Raw genomic sequence first — 27,651 nt, 5'->3', positions numbered from 1 at the left:
TAAAAAGAGAGTAAGCACAAATTAGATCCAATCTTAATTCACACATGAATATCACTTGATGTATCATCTTATTCTATTCAAACTGAAGTTGCTGCTCAATAAAGTTTCATAACTTCTATAACATGTGTTTCGTATGGCACATGAATAAGCAATACAATGCACAACTGAACAATTTAACAAGAAAAAAAATTGGTTTTACAAATTTTTCAATTGTTTAATGAATATTATTTTTAATCGAATTCATATTGAACAAAAAGTTATAGAAGTTGCATTTGTTTCAACAAAAATATGTACACATAAATAAATATATACTCTGTGAAATTTGAAAAGTTGATCTGTAAATAACCCAAACAAAATTCCTTACTAACATTTACACTATTTACATTGAATTTCGCTTTCGCTATTATGAAACTTATACAATTTCGATGAACGCACTATTGTGTCATCTGGTGCACAAGACAAAGTTTGATAAAATTTTCTATTTTAGTATTGATTTTTCTTTGTTATATTTTATATAAATTCCTTACATTTGTAAGCATCACACGAAGTATGTTTTCAGGAATCCATGTAATAAATCTATTTATTGCACGAAACTAATTCTTTATTAGAAAAATCATTTCTGAATTTGTAAGAAAATGATAACGCCTTTCTCGCAAACGCTCATACTTAGTCAGTAATAATGGTATTAAATAAGGAATTATCATTCATTTACATACTCCAACTTAATTTTAAAATGAATACCATAATAGTGCTAATAAACACAATTTTACATAAGAAAAATACATATCTTCCATACACAATGTATCAATCTGTTCCTTTACATACATTTTGATGATCATAAATTCATCCGAAATATTATTTTTGTTCATTTAATTTTCTTGGTAGTGAGAACATATACCAAAAAAAAGTTTACTGGTTCGTCCGACTAATATCACCTCAAACACATAAATCTGACGAAATATATAAATATACACAAATTCAAACGAATGTCTAAATATTTCACGACATTTATCTTGGACGGTATTTATCTTTGCGAGCTGCCTAGAAAAAGACTCAAAATCAAAACTTAACACACGCACATTTCTGAAAAAGTTAGATAAAAGGTTCTATTTGAATCCCTCCATATACATAATTTTTCAAAATATTGAAGAAATTGTCACAATATTTGTTAAAGTTGTAACAGTTATGAATATACTGGTAAAGGTGTTTTATAGTTATAGCAGTGATATCAAAACTGCGACTAACTTTTGAATGCTCTTAGAGTCGGGTTGTGAAAAACATGAAATAACCGTAACAACGAAATGTAGCAACTGTTACAACTTTACAGCTTCTGTCAGTAATGAAAGTTGCTTGTGTTTATACAAAAGTGAAATTTTCTGTTTTCTTGTCGAAGAAGTAGCTACAGCGAAGAATACCTGGAAGTAAAAAATACGCATATATAACAATCAGCCCAAACTATGCTATAGGATTTCACTATTTGAAAAAACTACAGACAATTTCAGGAGTCCCTATTAAAACATATATATTTGTAATTATGAGCTATCACCTCAATATATTGTTGTCGTATTATATTTTTATATAAAACATTACCATATACTCATGGAATACGTGCATTTCTCTATAATAAAATGCTAATATTCAGCCCTTTTAAAGAATATATGTTTCGATTATATACCAACAAATTTATCATGCACCGCAAAGAGCATGTTTATCAAGTTAAAGGTTTACTCTAGTAAAAAAAATGCATTTTTATTTCATTTTATTTCAATAAATGTGCTTTTAATTATACGTAATTCATGTATCTGATAAAATTGAATTCCGCAGCATTTATTTCGTTAAAAAAACTCTCAAAAAGTTACAAAGAGAGTTAAATGCTGCTAAGACCCCAAATTACATGTACATCTCGCATTTTCGTTCCATATTTGAATAACATATCATAACTTTAGCTCCCGGCAAATTTTACTTTAATTTGGTTCAATTCTATTAAATTCCTAATGTTAGTTTTTGTTGACGGTCGTAAAGTTGTAGGTGTTGGAGAGGTTATTTGTAAATTGGGACACCGGGTTGAGAGATTGCTCCTTGTCGAAATTTATGTCAGACCGATAGTATCCCAGATTAGTTGTGCATACTTAATTACAATAAAATGAAACAGACACAGTGGACTTGAAATAGGACAGCAAAAATGTCTTACCTCAAATTTCATTTATTTATTAGTGTTCGAACTTAGGCAACTGGTTGCTACATCTGTAATGAAACAAACCATATATTTGACATATGCATGCATATTAATTCTTTTAGGCTAAAATTGCGATTGAAATAATGATCTAATATTTTTTTAAATAAAAATATCACGTTATTAATCATGTCAGTTTAAAACATGTACACATAGAACTGATACACTATCAGTATACTTCATTACCTTGATATCCACATCTTTAGTATTGATCTTAATTTAACCTAACGTTTTGTTACTTATGATTTTTGCTTTTCATTAATCACATTTTTGATTTGTTCTGCCGAATTGCTAAAAAGTAAAATCACAAAAATACTGAACTCCGAAAAAAATTCAAAACGGAAAGTCCCTAATCAAATGGCAAAATCAAATGATAAAACACCAAACATCAAATGAATGGACAACTGTCATATTCAATGTACAAAATTCATTTTTCCTGAAATTAAACTTGCATGCAACAACCACGCAAACATTTGATTGATTGATTGATTGTTGGTTGCTTAACGTCCAGTGGCAAATATTTCATGCATATTCAGGACGAGAACAAGTTCACAATAAATACAATAGGTAGGTTCTGTAATAGATTAAGGGATTAAGGTCGGAGAAATTTAGACTGCCACGGGAAATGAGGGTATATTGGATAGGGACAGAAATTTAGCCTTGCAACAGGTCACCTACGGACCCCTCAAAGAGTTGTTGCAAGGGTTCTTAACGTGCAAAGAGCGTGGCACTCTCTTTACACGAGGCATCGGATTTAACGTCCCCATTCTGACCGGACGTGGCTGCAAATTTGTACATCCCGCACAGCCAAACGGACGCCCCACTTTAGCACGGGTTTTACTGCCGGTCGGAGGAAGACCAATGGTGACCATACTTCTATACCCTAGTCACCCTTGGGGGGGGATCAGAATTTGAATAATTACATCTTTTCCAACACAATATCTGCATTGTTTGTCTTTTTAGGCTACTTTCGAAAAGCAAACATTGTAAATATTTATATATATGATAATAAAGGGTAAGAATACACGGTTTTGAACTACGAGAACACCCGACTTCGAAATATTTAATCATCCCTAATTCAATTTAAGGCACAATTGAAAGTTGGAACTTAAAAACACTTAACTCACAATAAATAATGTTCATAATGTATGACTATATTGTAAAAGAATTAAAACAGTACTTGTAATGTCTACCAGTGTTGTTATGAAAAAAAGAATTGGATGTCTGTCAATAAGATATCAAGCTAGCGATAAAGATACACAAAACTCATATTTCGAATAACACACAACCTTCTACAACCCAATGTTATCTATACAATATGTGTGTATTTGGACATTAAAACAACTGTTTACATGTATATGTAAAAAAGTCTACTTTTGTTAAATTTTATTTAATTATTACTTAGCTGGTAATTGTTTAACATTTCACAGCGGTATAACTAGTTACTTTAATTATTCTTCCCTTTATTTATTTTGTACTTGCATTGTATTATAGATCAAATTTATTTGTTCAGTGTATGTTCACCGGTGTTAATATGTCTTTTGATTGAGTGAAGCCATTTCAATTGATATTCCATAGTGTGTTTTTCTATGGTGTGACCCCCAAGGGTGACTGGGGAATAGAAGTGTAGTCACCATTGGTCTTCCTTCGACCGGCAGTAAAACCCTTGTTAAAGTGGGGCGTCCGTTTGGCTGTGCGGGATGTACAAATTTGCAGCCACGTCCGGTCAGAATGGGGACGTTTAATCCGATGCCTCGTGTAAAGAGAGTGCCCGTTAAGAACCCTTGCAACAACTCTTTGAGGGGTCCGTAGGTGACCTGTTGCAAGGCTAAATTTCTGTCCCTATCCAATATACCCTCATTTCTCGTGGCAGTCTAAATTTCTCCGCCCTAATCTATTACAGAACCTACCTATTGCATTTATTGTTAATTTGTTCTCGCTCTGAATATGCATGAAATATTTGCCACTGGACGTTAAGCAACCAACAATCAATCAATCAATCTATGTTGTGATGTTACACTATTGTTTCAGATAAGGGTGAATGTTTGGTACCATTAAAACGTTTAAACCCGCTGCAATTGTTTGCACCTGTCCTAAGTCAGGAATCTGATTTTCAGTATTTGTCGTTTGTTGATGTGGTTCATAAGTGTTTCTCGTTTCTCGTTTTTTATATAGATTAGACCGTTGGTTTTCCCGTTTGAATGTTTTTACACTAGTAATTTTTGGGGCCCTTTATAGCTTGCTGTTCGGTGTGAACCAAGGCTCCGTGTTGAAGACCGTATTTTGACCTATAATGGTTTACTTTTATAAATTTTGACTTGAATGCAGGGTTGTCTCATTGGCACTCATACCACATCTTCTTATATCTATATAATAGTATCGTTTGTCTGTATAAATATATATATAGATTGCCTAACAATGTCATTTTAACACACTATTTAGTATGTAAATATTAGAATGTTTAAAATATTAACAATGCGATAAAAAATAAACGCAATATTTCGCTAGAAAAACTAGCTTCATCAAGCGTGCATCTATCCAGGTGAAATCGGATGTAGATGATAAGAAACTTTTGCAGCTCATTGTACATGTTGCACATGAATTTAGCTGCCTTGTAAAGAATTCAAAATTTGGATGAAGTTCAAGATTATTTACAAAATTGTTGGTTGAAGTTTGCAACGTCCATTGGCCAATATTACAGGATAAAAAGGACGATGCTGTGTACTAAATTATTCTTTATCTTTCCTGTATCTTTTCTCGTCTTTTTCATTAAGACCATCGGGTTCTAAAGTGTGGAGCTGGTGGATCCAAAAGTTTTCTCTACTCCTTCTTCATCCAAATTTTGAATTCTTTACAAGGCAGCTTAATTCATTTGCCATATGTACAATGAGCTGCAAAAGTTTCTTATTATCTACATCCGATTTCACCTGGATAGATGACGCTTGATGAAGCTAGTGTCTTAGCGAAATATTGCGTTCATTTTTTATCGCATTGTAAATATTTTAAACATTATAATATTTACAAACTAAATAGTGTGTTAAAATTACATTGTTAGGCAATCTATAATTGTATTTGTGTAATTGAATTAATCTCTGTACTGATTAATCCACACTCAAATAGATTTGTATGTCATGTGTTCCTATTTACAGGCACATAAATATATATATGCATGTATTGGTCATTTGCAGGTAATATTTTGACTTTGATTTTCCACTTTGATCTTTCAAAAATATTTTAAAAATCTTTATCTGCATTGTCCTTACTGGAAGTCGCGAATAAACGAGATACAAAGAAGGTGTTTTATAATGAAGTCGGGTAAAAAGGGTTAGTTCTCCAGTATATATATTCGTTTTGCAATATTAAAACAAATCTTATTATTCGATATCTAGAATTTAAGTAGTATTTGCTACGATTATTCAGAGCATTGTTGGTGGCATAAAGAAATGAATTCATATTTGTTTTCCATTTAAAAAGAGAGACGAAAGATATCAAAGGGACATTCAAACTCATAAGTCGAAAATAAACTGGCAATGTCATGATTAAAAAAAATAATAATAAACAGTACACAAAACACTAAAAACTAAAGACCGAGGAACAGGAACCCTACCCAAACTTAGGGCGATATCAGATGCTCCGGAAGGGCAAGCAAATCAGGCTCCACATGAGGAATTCGTCGTGTTGCTCATGTAAGTATAAACCCAGTGATAAGTCTAATTCAGTAAATCACATTCAAGGAAAAGGGAAGAAATTGTATTTACGCCAATCGGAACAGATCCGTCGTCATCTGTGAAACAGATATTCCATAACATTCAATCAACGCATGACATTTACGAAGGGATGATTTTATATGATATTACCTTTGTCCTTTGTAGTGCCTTTTTTACAAATTGAGTCAGTCATTTCCTTGATTTCCTTAATTTTTGATATGGAATGTTTTCCTGAATTCTGAAATAAGGATGGCGAAAGCTCTAATCTGGTTTTCATCACATTTGTATGGTAGTCTTTCTCATCGAAGAATTTATCATCTTCTGTATCTAAACAATTAAAATAAATAGTAACGTTTAGAAAATAAATTACAAATGTGAGATAATTAATGTTTATATTATAGAATAACATACAGCTATAACAAAACTACATTTTTCAATACAACAAATGTGTATTTACAATGTTATATTTATAATTCTAGTATGACGTGCGTCTTTGGCTTTGTAAGCAACATCGTGATCAAATTCTCGATATAAATGTATATTTACTTATTGCAGACTCAGAGATGTACATAGTACATATCAATGGCTGTTATTAGTTACCTCTCACGTAAATCCAAATGTATCGTAACCTATGTACAAACACTACGTTAATTTTGTTGTGTTCAAATTGAATTAGGAGAGACCATACAGAACCGGTATTTCTATTCTAATGCATAACAAAAAGAAGTCATGCATAAGATCTATAAAATGTATTAAATCAAAATAAAATTCTGAAAAATTTCATGAATCATCTTGGCGCATTAACGATATATCAAAACATGACGTCATACGAATGATAACTCAAGCTAAAGGTTATTCCGTTTCGTGTACGCTTTAAATTCGGATAATATCGCACTAAAAGGAGGTTTTGAGGTAGCTGTTGCTTCATTTTCTGTTCTATTGCATCTTTAAGCTAGCTAAACCTCTCACTTGTATGACAGTCGCATACAATTTCATTGTATTGACAACGATCAAAGTGATCAAGTCTTCAATATTAAAAACTTACTTCCATTAGTCTATACAAAAACAAATGCCAACAATAACTACTTGGTAGTTTTCAAGAGTTTTGTGAATTGATTTTCACTAGTTCATCATCAATTTATTCATCTGTTGTTTGTGCGAAACGTTTCAATTTTTTTCAACGTCATGTTGTTTTTACAAAGGAACGTAATACTGCTACTAACCCAATATTAAAATGACCATGCCCACTAACCCCATATTGAATAAACACGGTCTCAAAGGGGTCACTTTTAATCAATTGTATAACTAGACATGCATTGGAGGTAAGATAATCAGACAATGTAAATTATAATCGTCAAAATATAAGTAGGTGTTTAATTTGTCATTCAAAAGCATTTCGTATATGTTCCAATTCATTACCCTTAGTATCATATTTTGTGAGTTTGTTACGCAATACAAATTAATTTATTTTTACATTTTAGCAGTTGCTTATTAAGATTAAAGTTTCCATGGGTTAAAGTTATTCAAGATGTAAATTAACGTTTACACACCGATGTTCAAATCTCGTAAATCGATTACGAATGAAGGAGACAATAAAACACTGGTCTAAATCACTTGATGTCAATTAGTATTTCACTAGAAGCAACTGAAATAAAATTGAAATTCTTCCATTCTACAAAAATTATGCGAAAGTTCTTCAGATATGTTGTATAACATTCATAACTGTGTGGGAAAATGCAAAAATAAAAGTAACAGTTACAAACAAAAATGAAAGATTCGCATGAACCTCAAAAACTGTTAAACCGGCTACGTCAACAGGGTAAGTGTCTTCTGTTATAGATGAAACCTTCGCTTTGCATATCCACACCAAGTCAAACTGTCATAAAAGGCAACAGGATAGAATCGGAAAAAAATAACAGATTAGTTTTTTTTATCAAAACAGTAAGGTTAAAAAGTTTAACGTGAACTCAATATGTGCTATTAGATACATGTGATACATTGGGCAAATGTCCAGTAGTTCCGAGTTGAAAAGGTGTCGATGGCAATTGAAGTGGACAAAAAAAGCTTGCAAAAGACTTGAATTCCGTTTACTGCGCAAGGATATCAGTTGATTTTTTTTTCGTATATCAATTCGGGGTTTGAAAGAAAAAATCATAAGAGATGATTAAGGTTTATTTACACAAAGTTAATGAAAGAGAAAGAAGGTTAAAATCTGCAAAAATGATAAGCGGCATATCATATATACAAATTAAGGACGGTAAAACGTCTATACTTTATGATATTGAACAAAGATCTGGTTAACGTAAGAGACATTGTCGAGAGTTTTACAATGTATTAATAACTGATTTTACGCAATAGCTCTTGCCTCAGTATTATCATACGCACAGGTTCGATATTTATTTCTCTGAATATCCTCACTTTATATGTTTGATGTATTTGGCTTCAGTCTAACGTTTTCAATTTGCTAGTAATGATTTATAAACTAAATAGTTGACTCAGAAATATCGATTTTCCTGTTTTAGATATAACTGCGCTTTCGGAATATTATTGATAATGGCTCCAATTAAAAGGTAAAGTGGTAACATACACTGCCATTGGCATACACGGCCTGATTATATTAATCACTGGACTTGTACTTGCCATGATGTTACTAGTGATACAGCATTTACTGACCGATACGGAACACTTTTATAGTTCTTTGCACGTATCTGGAAGATTTATTGTTTTTTAATCGTAAGTTTTCTTATATGGTGTAATTGGTCATATTTCCACTCTTTTTCCTTGAAGCCATGTTATAATAACAAACTTGTTTAAGAGTTTGGCTTGATTTACACGAAAAAAGCGTAATGTTATTCAAAAGGTTACGATTTGTGCGCCTAAACGATAGATAAAGATTACAGCTTTGCGAACAAGAGCATAGTTTGTTTGAAAAGAAGGATTTTCTCTCCTAGCATTAGGACCTGGGAAGATTAAAATGGAAACTATGGTTGAGGAACAGTGTAAATACATATTTGTGCAGTCATAGTCTTTTCAGTAAGTTTATTCGACAAACAGATCATGATACGGGCCAAAGTCATCGAGCAACAGTTTGTATACCTCTCCGACTAATACATACGGTTGACATTAAAATAGTCTATATCTTTGGTCTGGCATTTTTTTTATTTGGACAAGACATCCCGATGGAATAAGTATGTGGATAATGATACGCAGTACGGTTGCCAATAACGCAGCATTGCATCAGAGTCATACCGATGCAAAAGATAAGCTAATATGACCTTCAACAATTAGCAAAATTATACCATACAGAATGCTAATAAAAGAGAGGTAAAGCAAGTACAAGCTAATGATATGTAAAAAAACGAAAAATAATAATATCATGCAGCAACCAACACCTTACATCGAATTTCACATTCCTTACTCAAATTACCTTGAACAGGCACATCAAGAATGATGTGGCGTAAAGCATGCTATAAAACCAGGTTTAATCCACCATTTTCTACGTTAGAAAATGCCTGTACCAAGTCAGGTATATGACAGTTGTTATCCATTCGTTAGATGTATTTAAGTTTTTGATTTTCCCATAGCTTTTAGGACTTTCCGTTTACAATTTTCCTCGGAATTCTTAACGTTTAGATAGCGTGGCACTCTCTTTACACGGGGCATCATATTTAGCGTCCCAATTTTGACCGGACGTGGCTGCAAACTTAAACATAATGCATAGCCAAACGAGCCCACTTTGGCAAGGATGTAATTGTTGGAAGAAGACAGGTCTAAAGACAAGTCTGTGAATGGTGACAAACTCGAAAGGCTTGACTCTTACAACTCAATACTAAAGACTTCAAAACAATCGTTCAAATCATATATTGGTACAGTCATTTTACAGAGAAACATTGAGTTAAACAAAGTTTTTCAGCTAGGTAAATATCCCACGTGTTTAACCTTGAAGACTTAACCACAGTGTTAAATTGATAACCTTAAGAAATTGGGGTTTTCAAAGAAACAATATGCGTTCCAGATAGGATCGTATTAAAATTTAAAGGACCAGTCTAAAGATGACATGTCCACATGTATGTTCTCCCTCGTAACCGGTGAAACGCTGAGCTAAGTGTAGCAAAATGGCAGATACTAATAGGGAATTAAATAGATATAAGAAGATGTGGTATGAGTGCCAATGAGACAAATCTCCATCCAAGTAAAAAATTATAAAAGGAAACCGTTATAGGTCAAAGTACGGTCTTCAACACAGAGCATTGGCTCACACCGAACAGCAAGCTATAAAGGGCCCTAAAACATTACTAATGTAAAACCATTCAAACGGGAAAACCAACGGTCTTATCTATATAAAAAACGGGAAACGAGAAATACTTATGAACCACATCAACAAATGACAACTACTGAACATCAGATTCCTGACTTAGAACAGGTGCAAACAATTGCAGCGGGTTTAAACGTTTAATTGATTGATTGATTGATTGTTGGTTGCTTAACGTCCAGTGGCAAATATTTCATGCATATTCAGGACGAGAACAAGTTCACAATAAATACAATAGGTAGGTTCTGTAATAGATTAAGGGATTAAGGTCGGAGAAATTTAGACTGCCACGGGAAATGAGGGTATATTGGATAGGGACAGAAATTTAGCCTTGCAACAGGTCACCTACGGACCCCTCAAAGAGTTGTTGCAAGGGTTCTTAACGTGCAAAGAGCGTGGCACTCTCTTTACACGAGGCATCGAATTTAACGTCCCCATTCTGACCGGACGTGGCTGCAAATTTGTACATCCCGCACAGCCAAACGGAAGCCCCACTTTAGCAAGGGTTTTACTGCCGGTCGGAGGAAGACCAATGGTGACCATACTTCTATTCCCAAATCACCCTTGGGGGAGATTAAAACGTTTAATGGTACCAAACCTTCACGCTTATCTGAAACAATAGTGTAACATCACAACATGGAAAGAACACTATAACATATCAATTGAAATGGCTTAACTCAAGCAAAAGACATTAACACCAGTGAACATAAACTGAACAATAAATTTGATCTATGATACAATGTAAATACAAATTAAAAAAAAAAAGGGGCCTCGGTGGCCGAGTGGTCTAAGTAGTTACTACTGTAATCACTAGCCAGTCAACACTGAGGTTGTGAGTTCGAACCCCGCTCGTGCGGGTGCACTCGACTCCAATCTTAATTGACTAGGATTGTCAGTTTTCCTATCGAAGGTCGGTGGTTTTCTCCAGGCACTCCGGTTTCCGTCGCCAATAAAAACTGGCCGCCTCGAAATAGCCCAAATGCGGGGCTTAAAGTGGCGTTAAAACACCGAAAATCAAATCAAATCAAAATAAATAAACTAAGGGAAGAATGATTAAAGTAACATGTTATACCGCTGTGAAATGTTAAACAATATAAGAAAAACAATATGCTTGAACAAAAATATCAGCCATTTGCAATTACTTTAAACACAGGTAAATGAAAATAATTTTGTTGTTAGGTATACGTGTACAGTTCAAATGGAGACAGGAAATGAATAGTAATACCAAACACTTATCAAAGCTGATATATAAACCAGATATAACCATGAATAACACTAAATAACAAAAAAGCATTGCAATTAGTATCAATAGGTCAAATAAACAAGAAAGTACGATTTGAGAGAAATCGCAGTTACTGACACTAGTTCATAAGTCGATGAGAAAGCGATAACACCATTGCAAAAAAAAAAAACAAAAAAAAAATAAAAACACTTACAAACTTTAGTCTCCAAAACTGTACATCGAAATTAAAAATTGCAAGATGAACCTCATTAAGACCGTATAAACCTCCTAAGCATTCAAAATGTCAGCTACAAATTTTATTTGTTTGTACAGGCTTTGACTACTTTCACCTGTAATCTAAATAGTTTATCCCCAAGGGTGACTTGGGAATAGAAGTATGGTCACCATTGGTCTTCCTCCGACCGGCAGTAAAACCCTTGCTAAAGTGGGGCGTCCGTTTGGCTGTGCGGGATGTACAAATTTGCAGCCACGTCCAGTCAGAATGGGGACGTTAAATCCGATGCCTCGTGTAAAGAGAGTGTCACGCTCTTTGCACGTTAAGAACCATTGTAACAACTCTTTGAGGGGTCCGTAGGTGACCTGTTGCAAGGCTAAATTTCTGTCCCTATCCAATATACCCTCATTTCCCGTGGCAGTTTAAATTTCTCCGACCTTAATCCCGGACGCCCCTATTACAGAACCTACCTATTGTATTTATTGTTAATTTGTTCTCGTCCTGAATATGCATGAAATATTTGCCACTGGACATTAAGCAACCAACCAACAATCAATCAATCTAAATAGTGTATGATAATATATGATAACAAGATCAAAACCAAATACGCAGATTTTAACCTATTGATTGTATTAAAGCTAGCAAAACACAGTCATCTAAACAAATAATAAACAAATGCCGTAACTAAATTAATATACGTTTACTGATCAATATCAGAATTTTTGTCCAAATGAAATCTTTCATTTACTGGTAATGAAAGCAAATATTCATCGGGTAATTTGTTAGATTAGATGTACTTAAATACTTAAGTACTTAATATAATTTAATATAATACGCTATATTGAATTTCTTTGTTGATTTAAATAACTTATGAAAATAGATGTGGTTCGATTGTCATTGAGACAAAAGATGGACAATGAGATTGTTAACACTAAAAGGTAACCATATGAACTAACATTAACGTGCAAAAAAAATAAGCACAGTCATGACAGTAAAATGCAGTATAATATCAAATGCTAAATCACAAAACATAGGATTATAAACTAATTGAGTTACAGTTTTAACATGTTACAAATATTAGGTTTGAAAGAATGATTATTGAACTGGATCGATCATAACGTTTTATCACAGCCATTCTAAGTGGCTATCCATTTCTTTTATTAATGTTGGCTCTTCAAAATTCATCGAGACTACCACCACTGATTGAACAATGTTTTCTGTTATATAAAGTAAACTCTTGTCTGAAAATGTGACTTGTGGACGATGAACGAACAAATTTCGCACTTGTCTCAATAATTCAACCACATCTCCGTAGCTCTTTAAGTCCTCCACTTTTTTGGTCCAGCCATGTGTTGGTGGTGGAACTAAAGCGTAGTTCTTGATAATCTTATAAAGAAAAGATGTGTCACAATTGCCAAATCCATCATCTAGATTTCGTAACATTCCCTTCTCGTGTTTGTTTAGCCTATCAAAAAACATATCGCCAGTATCTTTTCTTCTCCAGTACTTCATGTATTCCTCTCTAATGGTGTTTGCAGTTGAATCCTCGTTGCAACCATTTACTAATCTTCTCATCGCTTTTGGTGTAACATCAAAAACAAGTAGTGCCACATGAGCTAGATCTTTGCGGTCATCGTCTGTCAATGTGTGATTATCGACATCTACAATGTGTACTTCAAAGTGTATTGCGTCTGCATTTTTAGCTATGCAAAGTAGTGTAACATACTTAATTATTGTAATTATTTATATCGGAATTTACAAATACATGTCATTAAATAGTGTAAATGTTGACCACCACAAGGCAATAGATAAACAATTAGTGCAAATTATGGCCGTCTGTTTCTTATATCATGGTACAGGAAAACCGACATATCATTCTGATTATACGTTAAAAAAAATCTCATCCAAATTCAAAATGGCAAATAGATTAATTTAATCGCATACATGCAAAAATATTAAATAAATATTTATGTATCTATTTTATAAAAAAAACAACGAATTTATAATGTTCAAAACGACAAGTTGTTAATGTCTAGCACATTTTTTGTATGGTATAACGGATCAACACTCATCATCGACTGATACATAGTCGCACAAACACTACATTCGCACCTACTCTTCTAAAATAAAACATTATTGACTTACCAACATGAAAACAATCACTTTCAGTTTAAGTTTGTTACTCTAATATGGAGTTCTAAAGGGACATTCGTTAGTAATATTCTATAAAGTGTTTTATGGAATGTTGAACTGGGAGTAAATGTTCAATCACAAGACAATGTTTACGAATTAATGTCTTTAGTAATATTTTTACTACAGTTTGCATCAGAGCTGAGACATGACCATGCGGTGGCCAAAACCTATAACGTTAAAATATGTACATATAGCAAATAGTGTATTTGTAAACAATATAATGCATCCAGGTAAAACCTAAAAATCAAAATATCCATATGTTTGATATACGGATAACACGATGCATATTGTCTGGTTTCAATCAAGGTAGTCAGGTGTTGTTTTTATGCTAAAAAGAGATTTTTTTGTGTACACAAGTTTCTTAGCTAAAACAATAGTCCTCTATAACGTAAGGAATTTAAAACCAACATTTATGTTTTAAACAATTATGGAAGAAAACATATATTACATTAGACAATAAGTTGAGCCTATGTCCATTGTATCATAAACGGATGCCGCAACGGTACCGCAAACAATGTAGATATTTATGTTACATAAAATCCTGTGCCAGATGGTTTTTTTTAGCTAAGACGTAAGCTATCATTTGCACTCAGTTCTACTATTACATATTATAGACTACTTTAGATCAGTTATTGAAATATGACACAATTGTTAAAAAAACAAATCCATCCAAAGCATACATTATTACATTTAGAATAATCAAATATAAGTCAGAACGTATTAACCAGAAGCAAGACAATTACAAATTTATTTTGTTTTATGTTTTCTGACATGTAAAGCATTTAACGTTTGTTAATTAAAAACTAGTTTTCTAACTGAACCTATGCAAGATATGTTTTATTATATCATTAGTTATATGTTTAGGTAAAATGTTATATTTATGATGCAGTAAAATCTATAACTATAATTTGTCAACGCTCAATACCAATTGTGACGCACGTAACTATTGGAGAGTCATATTTCAGAAATGACAAAAAGGTGCCTTTTTATTGATACAGATGCTTAAAAGTAGACCAGTAGCATATTAGTTAAAGAGTATGTGTTAGTATTATCAAATATATTTTTAAAAAGTGGAATACTCTCAACCTATAACGGGAACATTTTACTATAACTTCTTTTTTTTTGTATAAAGTTCGTCTGCATTAAATGAATTATTTCCCACCACATTACTCATACCATCAATAATTTATATTCTAGTCTCTTAGGATTTTTTGTAAAATGTTGACCGAAGCGATCCGATGACTCCATATGAGAGTTGGTTTCCCTTATGTTTTTGAAATAGGTTGTATGTTTTTGTAACTGGTAAAGCATATTATGTAATAAGGTCTTTTGGTTTGAGATCCTTGGTCCATCGACAATCATATGAGGTCTAGGTCAAAGGTCAATTCCATGTTCTGATTTTAGTTTTGGCTTATAATCACAGAAACCATATACGATATCGACAAAATATTTTTACTTAATTGTTAGTCGCGATATGTCGTACCATATATATTTTGGTTAAAACGGTTCATTTACATTTCATAGTGTTATCCCCTCTAATATTTAACACTAGCTGTATTGTGATAACTCATTAACCATATACAGTAGAGACTTTGGATATTTTATTTTGATGTCCTTGATTTATGACCATGAATTTTCAGGCCAAGGTCAAAGTTAAATTTTGCGTTCTAATCGTTGACCTTTGCTTTCAATTCATATCTCCTATTTCAAGCAAAAGTATATAGAAACCATTTATTTTTGGAATCACCGTGAAGTATTCTTTTATTTGATACCGGAAGTTACTTTGATATAACCGGAAGTTGCTCAGTTTCTCCCTTATATTCTATAAAAAAAAAGTGCCGGAAATTGTTTTTCTGATCGGTGTGTGATTAGCCATCGTTAAAGAACAGACATACTGTCCTTATCCAATTTTTCAATTGTTCAACTGTCCTTTTGTTTGACTGCAATCCCTCCTTTTAATTCTGTACATTTTTTTTTCAATCAAAACTACAATAGTTAGAGAGAAAATTACAAAAGTGCATGTTAAAGTAGAGAGAACCTACATTTAAGTTAAATGGATGAAATCCTCAGTAAATTATTAACTTCATTTATCTTCCTTCAACGTTGATGTTTACCCCTGTTTGTGTTTTTATATATATAATTTTTTAACTTCATTATGTCTGTAGTGTCATCTTAAAAGAATCCTGCCGTTAATCCAATAAAACGAAAATACGTTGTCACAAGAAGTAAAAATAGAACAAATAACACATGTTTTAAATTTCAAACAATAATGCAGTTCGGTTGATGAATTTGTTGCTGTTTGCGTTACAACTGGCAGATATTTTATGCAACTTCAAGACGAAAATAAATTGACATATATTTTAATAGGTAGGCCCTCTAATAGGGGATGGATCAGGATAATGGTATTTTGTGAAATGAAAGTAAATAGGATAGGCAATATAACCTTGCAACCACCCACCTACGGTCCCTTAAATAGTTATTACAAGGGTTTTTCCCGTTTGATGAGCGTGACACTCTTTTTACACGAGATATCAGTTTAAAATTGTCAACATATTTCTATACCCCATTTATCCTTGGGGGTTAAGGTTGTTTAAAAAAATGTGAAAAGTTAGACGAATACGCTTTCCATGTCTGAGATCATTCCACGTGTTTGGTGGAGATTGTGTTGGTCAGTCTTAAGTTTTTGTTGTAATATTTCGTTTTTAGCCATGACGTTGTCTGTTTATTTTTGACTTATGATTTTGATTGTCCCTTTAATGTCTTTCAAGATTAGCTATGCAAATGAAAATGTCAAGATTTATTTACGTTGAATTTTTAAGAAAAATAGTTTTTATCAATTTTTGTGTTAAAAACCATGAAATGTCTAAGTATAGCAACGTAGCAATATTCACTCTATTTTTCAGCAGCAAATAATGTTCATAAATGTAACTCATTAACCCAACCATTGTAATGCATTATTATAACTTTTTTTTTCCTATAAAGGTCACTTTACACGAAGTCATAATAGAACCATAAACAGTCCTTATTTTTTGTCAAAATGACACAAAAAAAATCTAAGTTTTTCATAATATGTAACACAAATTTATTTCATCTGCGGAAGTGTGGTACATATTTGTTAAATTGTTAATTATGTGTTCCACGAATAACACTAGTAAACCAACTCTTAAATGACTGAACAATAAATTGTCAAGAAAAATTATGTCTTTCAAATTGCAGTAAATTCAGTACTGTTTAGACAATTCGCTTGCAGTCAGTTAAGATCTGCCCAGTATGTTTTCAGACTATTGTAATTGTTCTTTACCTGTTCACCTCTAAATTATACTGAATTGTCTGAAAAGATACCAAACACCTTCTGAATTCAAATTACGAGATGGATGACTATTAATCTTTTAACCATATACCGTTAAGAAAAGACAAGGTCAATATTGCCAATTTTCATATTATGAATTAAACCGTTTCACTTGCGAATATTTTCCCAATTTTTGTCTAAAGTGAGGAGCCAGTCATAAAACTAAATTTTATTTTTTTCTGATTTCGATTCAAACAAAATATTTATTGATTATTTAAAAAAAGCAAATTAAGATCTTGTCGAGCATATCTTTGCGTTTTGGATGACGACGAATGTTGGAAATTTGTCTAATTTTGAAAAGAATATGTAGCAGATTATTGAACGTAACCTAGTCATATTTCATTTAAAATTATCCTGGGTACGAGATTAGATATATATGCATGTAATTAAGCAAGACATCACATTCTTCCTCTTCACTTCAAATGTATTTTCTTTTTGGTATTTTAGTTTACTTTTTTTAAAACAGCTGCACTGTCAATAATTTTTATACTTATATACTTACTTTTAGTCGAAAAACTTGCAGCTAACGTAGGTTTCCACTGATTTATGTTTGGAAAGTATTTGCTGGCACACACCAGACTAGAGATCGTTTTATATGGCTTGAATGCTAAAAATACAATGCAAAAAGAAATAAATTTATAAAAAAAAGAGAAAAATCTTAATTTTTTGGGGGTCATTTCATTTTCTCCAAATCCACATAATTATATTCTCTTTGTTGTGTCTTCAAAATATACATATTCCCTCATTTATATACAAATTAATTTAAATAGACCCTCAATCGTGTAAATATATCCTTTAAAGAACAAATTACCGATTAAGAATAATACATTAAAAAAAAACAGCTGTTGTCCTAAATGGCTCCACATTTTCACCACATATTTCGTACACGATACAAACATTAAGACAATAATGGGGTGCATCATTATAATGTCTAGATAAATCTATATCTTCGATCATTATTTTTCTCATTGATCAATTAAGACATGATATCTAAATATGTATTGTTTCATCAAATCTTATATACGTCGATACTTTTATATTTTTGCATTGAATACGGCCATATTGTTCTCTGACTGTTCATGGCGTTTTGAAACTATTTCAATTTTATGTGTGCTGATTGATAACTCTATCAAAAATGTATCATTTGTATTAGATGCACATGTTGTTAATGACTCTGACACAAGATAATGTTTATAAAAGGTCGGTTGCATGGGGATTGCATTATCTACAATCAACGATTTAACAACCGTTCTAATTTAAAACGTGATGATCGTATATCTGTTTAAAAAAAAATGACAAGCTATTAATTACTATGCAAACTTGGTCAACAACAATAAGTAAATTACAGTATCACATTTTGTTCCTGGATATGATTGTACACGTATCATTACAGTTTTATGTTGTGTCAACATGGAACATTCCCACTTGTTAACAAACCTTCATAAAAGTGCATAAAAGACATTTGCTACAATTATAATACATTAACAGAGGTATTGATTTTATAAATTTGTCTGGTATACTACATGTACTAAAAATAAAATTACAAAAATACCGACCTCCGAGGAAAATTCTAAACGGAAGTCCCTGAGCAAATGGCAAAATCAAAGGCTGAAACACTTCAAACGAACGGAAAACAACTGTCATATTCCTGACTTGGTACAGGCATTTTCTAATGTAGAAAATGGTGGATTAAACCTGGTTTTATTGTGTTAGAGCAACTGCATGAAGCAATAATTATATTTTTAAAAAATAAACATGACTAAATACATATTGCTGTATATGCAGTTTCCAGTACGTATGGTCCTGTAGTTGTCAGACTAAATCCGTTGGATTTCTAAATTCTCTGAGATTGACATTATCAACAAAATGCTTGATTTCTTGATAAATAGCATATTTGTTACGTTTGCAGGACATGTTTTTACAACAACAATCAGCATTCTTATAGAAACCAGTTTTGCTTCGAGTAATCAAAATAAAGGGTCCCACATATGGAGCAGATAGGATCTGATTACCTTTCGGAGGTCCTGAGATTACTACTGTTTTTTTATTAGGATTGTTTTGATCAGTCTTTATGTTTGTATGATATGTTTTGAAGACTCTCGTTTGTCTTTTGATTGTTTCTGTCATATTCAGTTGGTGTATGTGCAGATCATTTACTGCTTAGCATGTTATTATGACAATTAAAAAACCAAGTTTAACATGGTGAATGTAAAAGGAAAATAGTTTTTATGATACACTGTATTTCATGTTGATAAAACATGATGATTCAAACATTCCCATTTTATTTTTCTTGATTTAAAACTAATATAATGTCTGGAGATATGAAGGCTTTCGTTTTCTTTTATGTAAGTTTCAAAATGGTTACAAAAGAACTAAATTCGATTGAAGAGCAAATTTTATTTAAAATTCTAACGAGAACTACTATTTTTATTACTTATAGAACTTTGCCAAAACTTAACAAAGTTATAAAACTTAAAACACCCATGATAATCGTAAACTTCTTTCAGAGCATGATATTTTCGATCATAATTTATGTTTTTAATACACAAAAGAGTGACGAAAGATACCAGAGGGAAGTCAAACTCATAGATTGAAAATAAACTGACAACGCCATGGCTAAAAATAAAAAGACAAACAGATAAATAATAGTACAGAAGACAAATCATAGAAAACTATAGACTAGGCAACACGAACCCCACCAAAAACTGGGGGTGATCTCAGGTGCACCAGAAGGGTAAGCAGATCCTGCTCCACATGTGGCACCCGTCGTGTTGCTTATGTTATTACAAATCCGGTAAATAATCTAATTCAGTAGGTCACATTCGTGAAAAGGGAAGGGTATTGTAGTTACGACATAAGGAACATATCCGATATCATCTGTGAAACGGTTATTCCATAACAGTCAACCTACTCGTGATGGCGTCCGTAAATATTACGAAGGGATGATTTCAACTTCACCATTTGTACCTCTTGGTTTAATAGCTTCCTTGTGAGCAGCAATCCTCTATCAAGGAAATCATGATAGGAAATACAAGCCCGGGAATATCGTATCAATCGGGACAACATGCACAACTTAAACAATAGAACAAAAGTCACTGTAAAGTCTTATTTTAGCTATTTCCTTTGTGGATCGATATTTTAATCGACTGCCCAGATGCCAATAGATCTAATTATGCACTCCTACTGGCAGACTTGTTTTTGTCCGCACTATAAGCATGAATCATACATAATATTTTCAAAGACAACAGAAAAATGTTCAAAAGTTCTTGAACTCACTGATATATACATTGCATATTGAAGATGTCACATCACTGAATAACCCACATATCAGTGAGTCCGTGAATCTCATATATCAAAGTGAACTTGTGATCAAGAGTACCACCGAAACTATACCGAGGTCTACTTCATATCTTGATATATTCCTATCCTTTATTCATATAATATCGAATATACAATTCAAACTGAAAGCTGATGGATACAACGTTCCAAAAGTCAACTTCTAATTGCTCGGAATAATACATCTTCTACCCTCAGTAAGCATGCAGATGTATATCTTAATCAATTCATTCCGGTCGTGCATGTTTACACTATACGATCTTCATAAATGGGAGTTATACTTCTGACACACACAACAGAAGCACAATTTACTTGTTTTACCTTATACATGCTTATTAGTATTAGAGAGCGTTCCAAACGTATCTATCTCTGGTTTTCTGTTGTTTCATAGTTTTACAAAAATCCTACGATTGAATCAAACCGACGGTGCAAACATGTATTGGACAAGGTCTGAACAAAATCAATCGCAACTTCTTAAAATCAGTATCAAGGTAAACAAATTACATTGAATCATGTCAACTTACCTGCCATTTGGACTACTTGTTATTGTAGATACTTGACGAATTTCAGAAAGTTCCTGGACCTGTCGATGCCTATAATGAAATCAAAACCACTTGAAATAATTCGAGATAGATATAAAGAAAAATGAATAGGCAACGTTAGTTTAACCATGTTGATACCCATATGTTCTTAAAGATCATACAATTTAAGTTAAGACAATACCGGAGGGAATTACTTGACTCTAATCAGGAGCGACATTAATTTCATCGACCGGGTAAACGTCTCCTGGTATGCATAAATTGCCCGCGATAACAATCCACACCCAAAAGATCACAAATTGGAAACTGCACTTATCAGACACCATTCTGTATTTCTAAATATCTAAAATCACAGAAACATTTTGCAAGTGACAGATGTGACCTTTAAGTTATTAAATACCGATTTAAGCCTTTCGTATGTAGAAGAACTCTGAAGTAGCGAGTTGTTTTCAGTTTTATTTTACAGATACATTTTTCATGGTAATTGAAATTCATGAAAATGTAAATTTAATCGGGACTACCAACTGAACTAATCGTTATAACCTATCATTATCATCGACAGCTTCCTTAATGGTCATCCCAATACCCCATCAGTCACCCTCAAAAGGTGCTTCACCAACGGCAACTTCATGTATTAATTGTTTTCAAAGGCTATAATAACATATAATCCGTCGCCATCAGGACCAATAACAATGAAAGCAACACAACATGATTGGTTACGTGAACCAGCATTCTTGGTTTACTAGAGATGTGTTTCATATACTTGGGATGAGGGATCAAACATAACATACAATGGCAAAACTGATAATTATCTAATTCCTGTAACATTTCAAATATGGATAAAATACTTTTCTTTAGTTTTGAAGCATACTTTCACAATCAATCGTTGCGTGTCATGCCATAAAACATTTCAACACAACGCATTTAAAAAATGATTTATTTCGGGCTATCTTCTTTGTGCGTTTCATATCTGTTAATAGAAATTAATGATGCATTTTAACGGTAATTTTGACAGTGGGAATACATTTCAAATTGCTAAAGGACACCACGGACTTATCATTTATTTGCCCAACAATCATATTCCCCATCAAAGGCGAAGCAAAAATAGTCATTGAAGTCTAGTACATGCTTTACTCATTACAACGATCAAATTTGATATTAATTAAAAAAAAACTAAATTAAACCTCTCAATGATTTATGCAACGACAAATAAGCGACACTGGATCTTTCACGATCCTATTCACGATAACTAACAAGTAGTGGCCGGTCTTTCACGATCAGTAACAAGTAGTCCTCGATCTTTCACGATTATAAATAGCCTTATTTCTACATATAAATATATAAATATTCCGAACCCTACTTCTGATGAAACTATTCTAAAATGACGTTTACGAATGGGACCATAGTACAGTTTAGTTCACGTGTTGAAGACACTCACGCAACACTGCATTGTTGAAGCATAAACACTGATCTAGTAGGTAATGTGCTGAATCAAACCGGCTTACAATTATTAGATAATTAAAAGACTGGTATGAGTATGTGTTCTAACTAACAGCAGGAATCGTTTATCAGAAATTGGTACTGGATCTTGTATGCTTATCATTTACGTTTGCTTTGTGGTCATAGTCGTTTTAATTTGCTGCACATTGACACTTGTAGTAGACGATAGTGTTTCATATATGATTGCTAGCCATACGAATAGTTTTAAACGTGTCTTGTGAAACTTGTATCAGATTGTCGTGAAGATAGGAGAATTAAATGTATGTTATTTTACTTTAAAGATGAATCTCAGTGTTCTGTTAGCTGTACAATTATACAAAATTATACAACGGTTTATAATAGATACAAATAAATCGTGCTATAAAATTTTAAGTACAAATAACAAGTGTGTATTGATATTGAGTGAAATAAATAAATTGAGAGAACGCTAGATGATTACCTCTAATAGAATGTTAGTTCCAATAAATAACTTTTCCTTTCAGAAAGTATTATTCCAACTATTTAACCATACAACAATACAAACAGTGTTACAAATAAAAAAAAATAGTATATAGTCACAGTTCTATATTGTTTAAGTTTATCTTTGGTATTGTCGATTTGATTTTTCCCAGAATGACAGGAATATTTAAATGTTGCAAATGAAATTATATAAACAATGATATTTATTTTAACATAAACACACTATATAATCAATCGGTTGGAAACTTTTCACCAAACAAAACACCAAAACGTCTTTTTGATTGCCTTATATAGAATACCTTCTCAATTATTCAATAATCTTGATATGAAAAACTGTATTGATCACTTGTTCACTAATTAAAACAGGTATTGTTTCAATTCACCAACTTTAATTTGCATTTTTATATTTCAACGTTGAAAAGGTATGAAACTAATCAATACTTATCGATATTGTTATTGATCTTCGTTTTAATGTTTGTTGTTAATTCCATTGTATCACTGAAAAACTATCAAAGTATATTGTTACTTAGACAATAAATATTACATTAATATTGATTTTAGTGTAAATTTCTAAATTAAAATAATATGCATATTTGCGTTGGTCTTGTTCAATAACATCGCGTTCTACTTAATAAGCAATAGCTATCCCAACTGATAATCGATTGTTGATTAACACAATTAAAACTATACAATGATGAATGAATATAAAATATGAATGAATTGAGAAGGAAGTACTTTTATAAAGGTTTACATATAAAATTGAGAATGGAAATGGGGAATGTGTCAAAGAGACAACAACCCGGCCATAGAACAGACAATATGTATAGCTTACATCTTGGTCGTGTAAGGAAAAGTAATTGTGTTTTACGTATAGCAAGTCTAAAACAAAAAATAATGTTTACTGTTCTTGGTTTGTCGTTCTTGTACCTTTCGGTATGCAATAGAACAGAGCGTGTTATAATAGATTATTAAATGATATGATCAAATCAGCCCTAATACGGATAAATCAGCATGTGCAATACTGATGACGTTGCCCTGTCGAAATAAATCAATAGTTAATATTGCTTTTCAGACAGGTCCAATACGAAAAAACAGGGCTAATACGGAAAAAAGCCGTATTGGCCCATGGGCTATAACGGGACGTTCACTTCCGGTTTCAATTTTCTTACGCCTTACTTAACTTTGGACGTATCGTTATGCATAAAAACATTTGTATAATATTTTTTAACTTAAAATCATAAAATAAAAAGTTTAAATGATGTTCAGTGTTTTGTAACGTCTTGAAGTCTTGAAACGGAAATATGTCACAGCCTTATCGAGTAAGACGTTCGATTATTGACACCGTTTCATTTCCGTTGATCAATTATGAGGGTATGAATGCCCTTTACCGTCAGGCGTCAAATGGTCATTTTCGGCTACCGTTAGCGTCAAATTAGTTAAAATTTTACCGTGATTCGTAAAAAAATTCTTGTCGTGATTCGTCAGAGGTCTCAAATTATTATCGTGATTCGTCAAAATCCGTTGATTTTTTTATCGTCAAAAGAAAGTGTACATTTTATCGTCCTGCACCAAAAATTACCGTTAATGTCATATGGCATGAATTTTTACCGTTAATCGTCATGAAGGTACCCCCATTACGACCCTCAATCACGCAGACGGTCCAAGAGTAAGAATAGTTTAACTGTCTGATATATTCTTCCCAGCTACTTTATATTTGTTAGATAAAATGAATTGTAAAAGCATAATATTAAGTACTTGGACGAGAAATCAGAAATTACATCTGACAATGTTGACAAAAAATCCATGGAGGTGAATGCGAAAAGACAAGTTCATATGAAATTCTGTATCTTCTTCACGGTAAGTGTATTAGTTTATTCTAATTAAAAGAATTAAAATCATTTAATTAAAGTGTTATGAACTGGCTGTTTCTGTATTGGCCGTTATAGGTTCTCGATCAGCTGTATTGGCCCTCGACTCTTCGAGGGTGGCGTGATTCAGATGTTGATATAAAAAATTCCAAAGATCTTTTAGAGAACATACAATCTAAGACTCTTTTATCTTTTGACTTTTCTACACTTTACACAAGTATTCTCCTTTCCAAACTAAAAGACAAATTGAAAGAGTTGGCATTGCATCGTTTCATAAAAAAGAATGGCCTACATAGATATAAGTATCTTGTCTTAGTGAGGAATAAATCCTACTTTGTAAAGAATCACTCTGATCAAACAACGAATTCTCTAAAACTGACATTATCAAGATGCTTGATTTCTTGATTGACAACATATTTGTTACGTTTGGAGAACGTGTTTTTCAAAAGACTGTCGGCATTCCAATAGAACCAATTGTGCCCCACTTCTTGCCAATTTGTTCCTTAATTATTATGAGGCTGACTTCATACAGGAACTTCTTAGGAAGTAGATAAGAAGTAAGCAATATCCTTTAACTTTACTTTCCGCTATATAGATGATGTTTTTTCACTAAATAATTCAAAATTTGGTGACTATGTTGAACACAACTATCCATCGAACTAGATAAAGGATACAACTGATACAATTAAGTCTGCGTCATATCTTGAATTACATCTAGAAATTGACAATGCGGGTCGGTTGAAAACAGATTTTTGCGAGAAAAGAGATGATTTTAGCTTCTCAATTGTGAACTTTCAATTTCTATGTAGCAACATTTCAGCAGCGCCTGCATACGGAGTATATATCTCACAATTGATACGATTTTACCGGGCTTGTATTTCCTATCCTGATTTCCTTTATAAACGGTTGCTGCTCACAAGGAAACTATTAAACCAAGAGTTTCAAATGGTGAAGTTGAAATCATCCCTTCGTAAATTTTACGGACGCCATGACGAGTTGGTTGACCGTTATGGATTTACCGTTTCACAGATGATATCGGATATGTTCCTTGTGTCGTAACTGAAATCATCTTCCCTTATCACGAACGTGACCTACCGAATTAGACTATTTACCGGGATTGTAATAACATGAACTATTCGTGATGCTTAGTCTTTAGTTTTCTATGTTGTGTTTTGTGTACTATTGTTTGTCTTTTTGTTTTTTAGCCATGGCGTTGTCAGTTTATTTTCAATCTATGAGTCTTACTGTCCCATAGCAATGGCCATTTGTTTTCTATTATACAAGATGCAACTTTAATATGTTGCATCAAAACAATAATAGTAGATGCACATTGTAAAATCTAATAAACTCCAAGGAAAATGAAAAGGATAAACCAATGCTCAATATCATCATCAAATAAAACTACAGACATGACATACAAACATTTGTAAGTCTTCAAGAAAATGTAGTAACGAAATGCACTTGTCGAGTCCTTCTGTGGAGTAAAATATGTACCATTGAACTTTATATCAATTGTGGAATTGTTCGTTATTACATTTGTTTCATGCATAAACACATGTTCACCTATATATTCTTTTCATTATACTTAGTATTGATGACATTTACAGAGTTTGTCTTTAGTGCTGGGTGTTAAGGTGTATTTTAACAGTTTTGGCATAATAACTATAATATTGGAAATTTCTCTCTTTCGGTCTATTTCTTTATCAACATGTTTATGCAATCCACTATCTTACCGAATATTTATGATAATTTAGCATAGGAAACATAATTTTAGTGTAGGATACTTTTTTCTTTCCCTCATGTTTGTATCTGTGGAAACCCTTGCCCATTTATGTCAAATGATGATACATATATCGTTTATGACTCACAGAGCCGTTAGAAAACAAAAATGTGAACTTCTGGATAACGAATGCATTTATCATATTATAATCTAAGTGTGACCTTCTATTTTTCAACTTGGAAAATATTTAAGTACACTTCCCTTTACTTTTATATTTATATTGACATATAAAAGCATACTGCAATATACTCTGTATCCCTTTTATAAATGAATATCTTAAAACTTTACACTTTTGATTTAAAACACTTTTTTAGTGTTTTAGTCTTATCTTTAAGTAGCAAATTCAGATCTCACATCATTTTCCAAAAATGCAAAAAATCAAGATACCAAGTGGTGTATAAAATAAAAAATAAATCTCATGTTTTTCGCTATTTATATTATACTGTACTACTACTAGTTAAATGATTTGATGTATTTGTTCTGTCAGAATCCGTGATTACTATCTCCTTCAACGTTTGTTAACTTTTCTTTCTTACGCGGTTTTTCCCGTCGAATTCGCGCTGTTCCATTTCCCGACAGGTGTCATTGCTTAGGTCACTGCATGTGGAAAAGTTGTCGTTGAATTATAATACGAAACGATAATACTAAATATATATAGCAGTATACATACATTTTGGACGATTTGGATAAAATAAAGAATTTTCTTTAAACAAAAGTTACGTGCATGTGTTCTCTAGCCTTTTAAGTGCTTAACACATATCCTTCTCTTTTGTAAAATTTGAAAGACATTATTTGATATGTCTACATAAAGTATAATACTGCAATAACCATTGCAACGGTATATTGCTTTAAAGTTAAAAAAAACTATTACATACCTCAAATACCTTTCCAATTCTATTATCAGGAAGTGAATTTTAA

General features: G+C 32.4%; 1 long non-coding RNA gene across 2 annotated transcripts; it reads right to left on the bottom strand.

Moving 5' to 3' along the window:
- LOC127722104 (uncharacterized) lies at nt 1-27,651 on the bottom strand. 2 transcript variants are annotated; one of them, XR_007991652.1, is made up of 6 exons: nt 27,609-27,651; nt 21,112-21,180; nt 17,754-17,858; nt 6,091-6,267; nt 2,192-2,244; nt 1-1,415 (listed from the first exon to the last, which is right to left on the bottom strand). It is a non-coding gene; the product is annotated as an uncharacterized LOC127722104 (long non-coding RNA). The 2 variants fall into 2 exon arrangements; XR_007991651.1 differs by lacking the exons at nt 1-1,415; nt 2,192-2,244; nt 6,091-6,267 and adding an exon at nt 12,696-13,370.

Source organism: Mytilus californianus, unplaced genomic scaffold (assembly GCF_021869535.1).
Source record: "Mytilus californianus isolate M0D057914Y unplaced genomic scaffold, xbMytCali1.0.p SCAF_12, whole genome shotgun sequence".
NCBI lineage: Eukaryota > Metazoa > Mollusca > Bivalvia > Mytilida > Mytilidae > Mytilus > Mytilus californianus.
The sequence above is the reverse complement of the archived record's forward strand: the minus strand, read 5'-3'. Positions and strand labels throughout refer to the sequence as shown.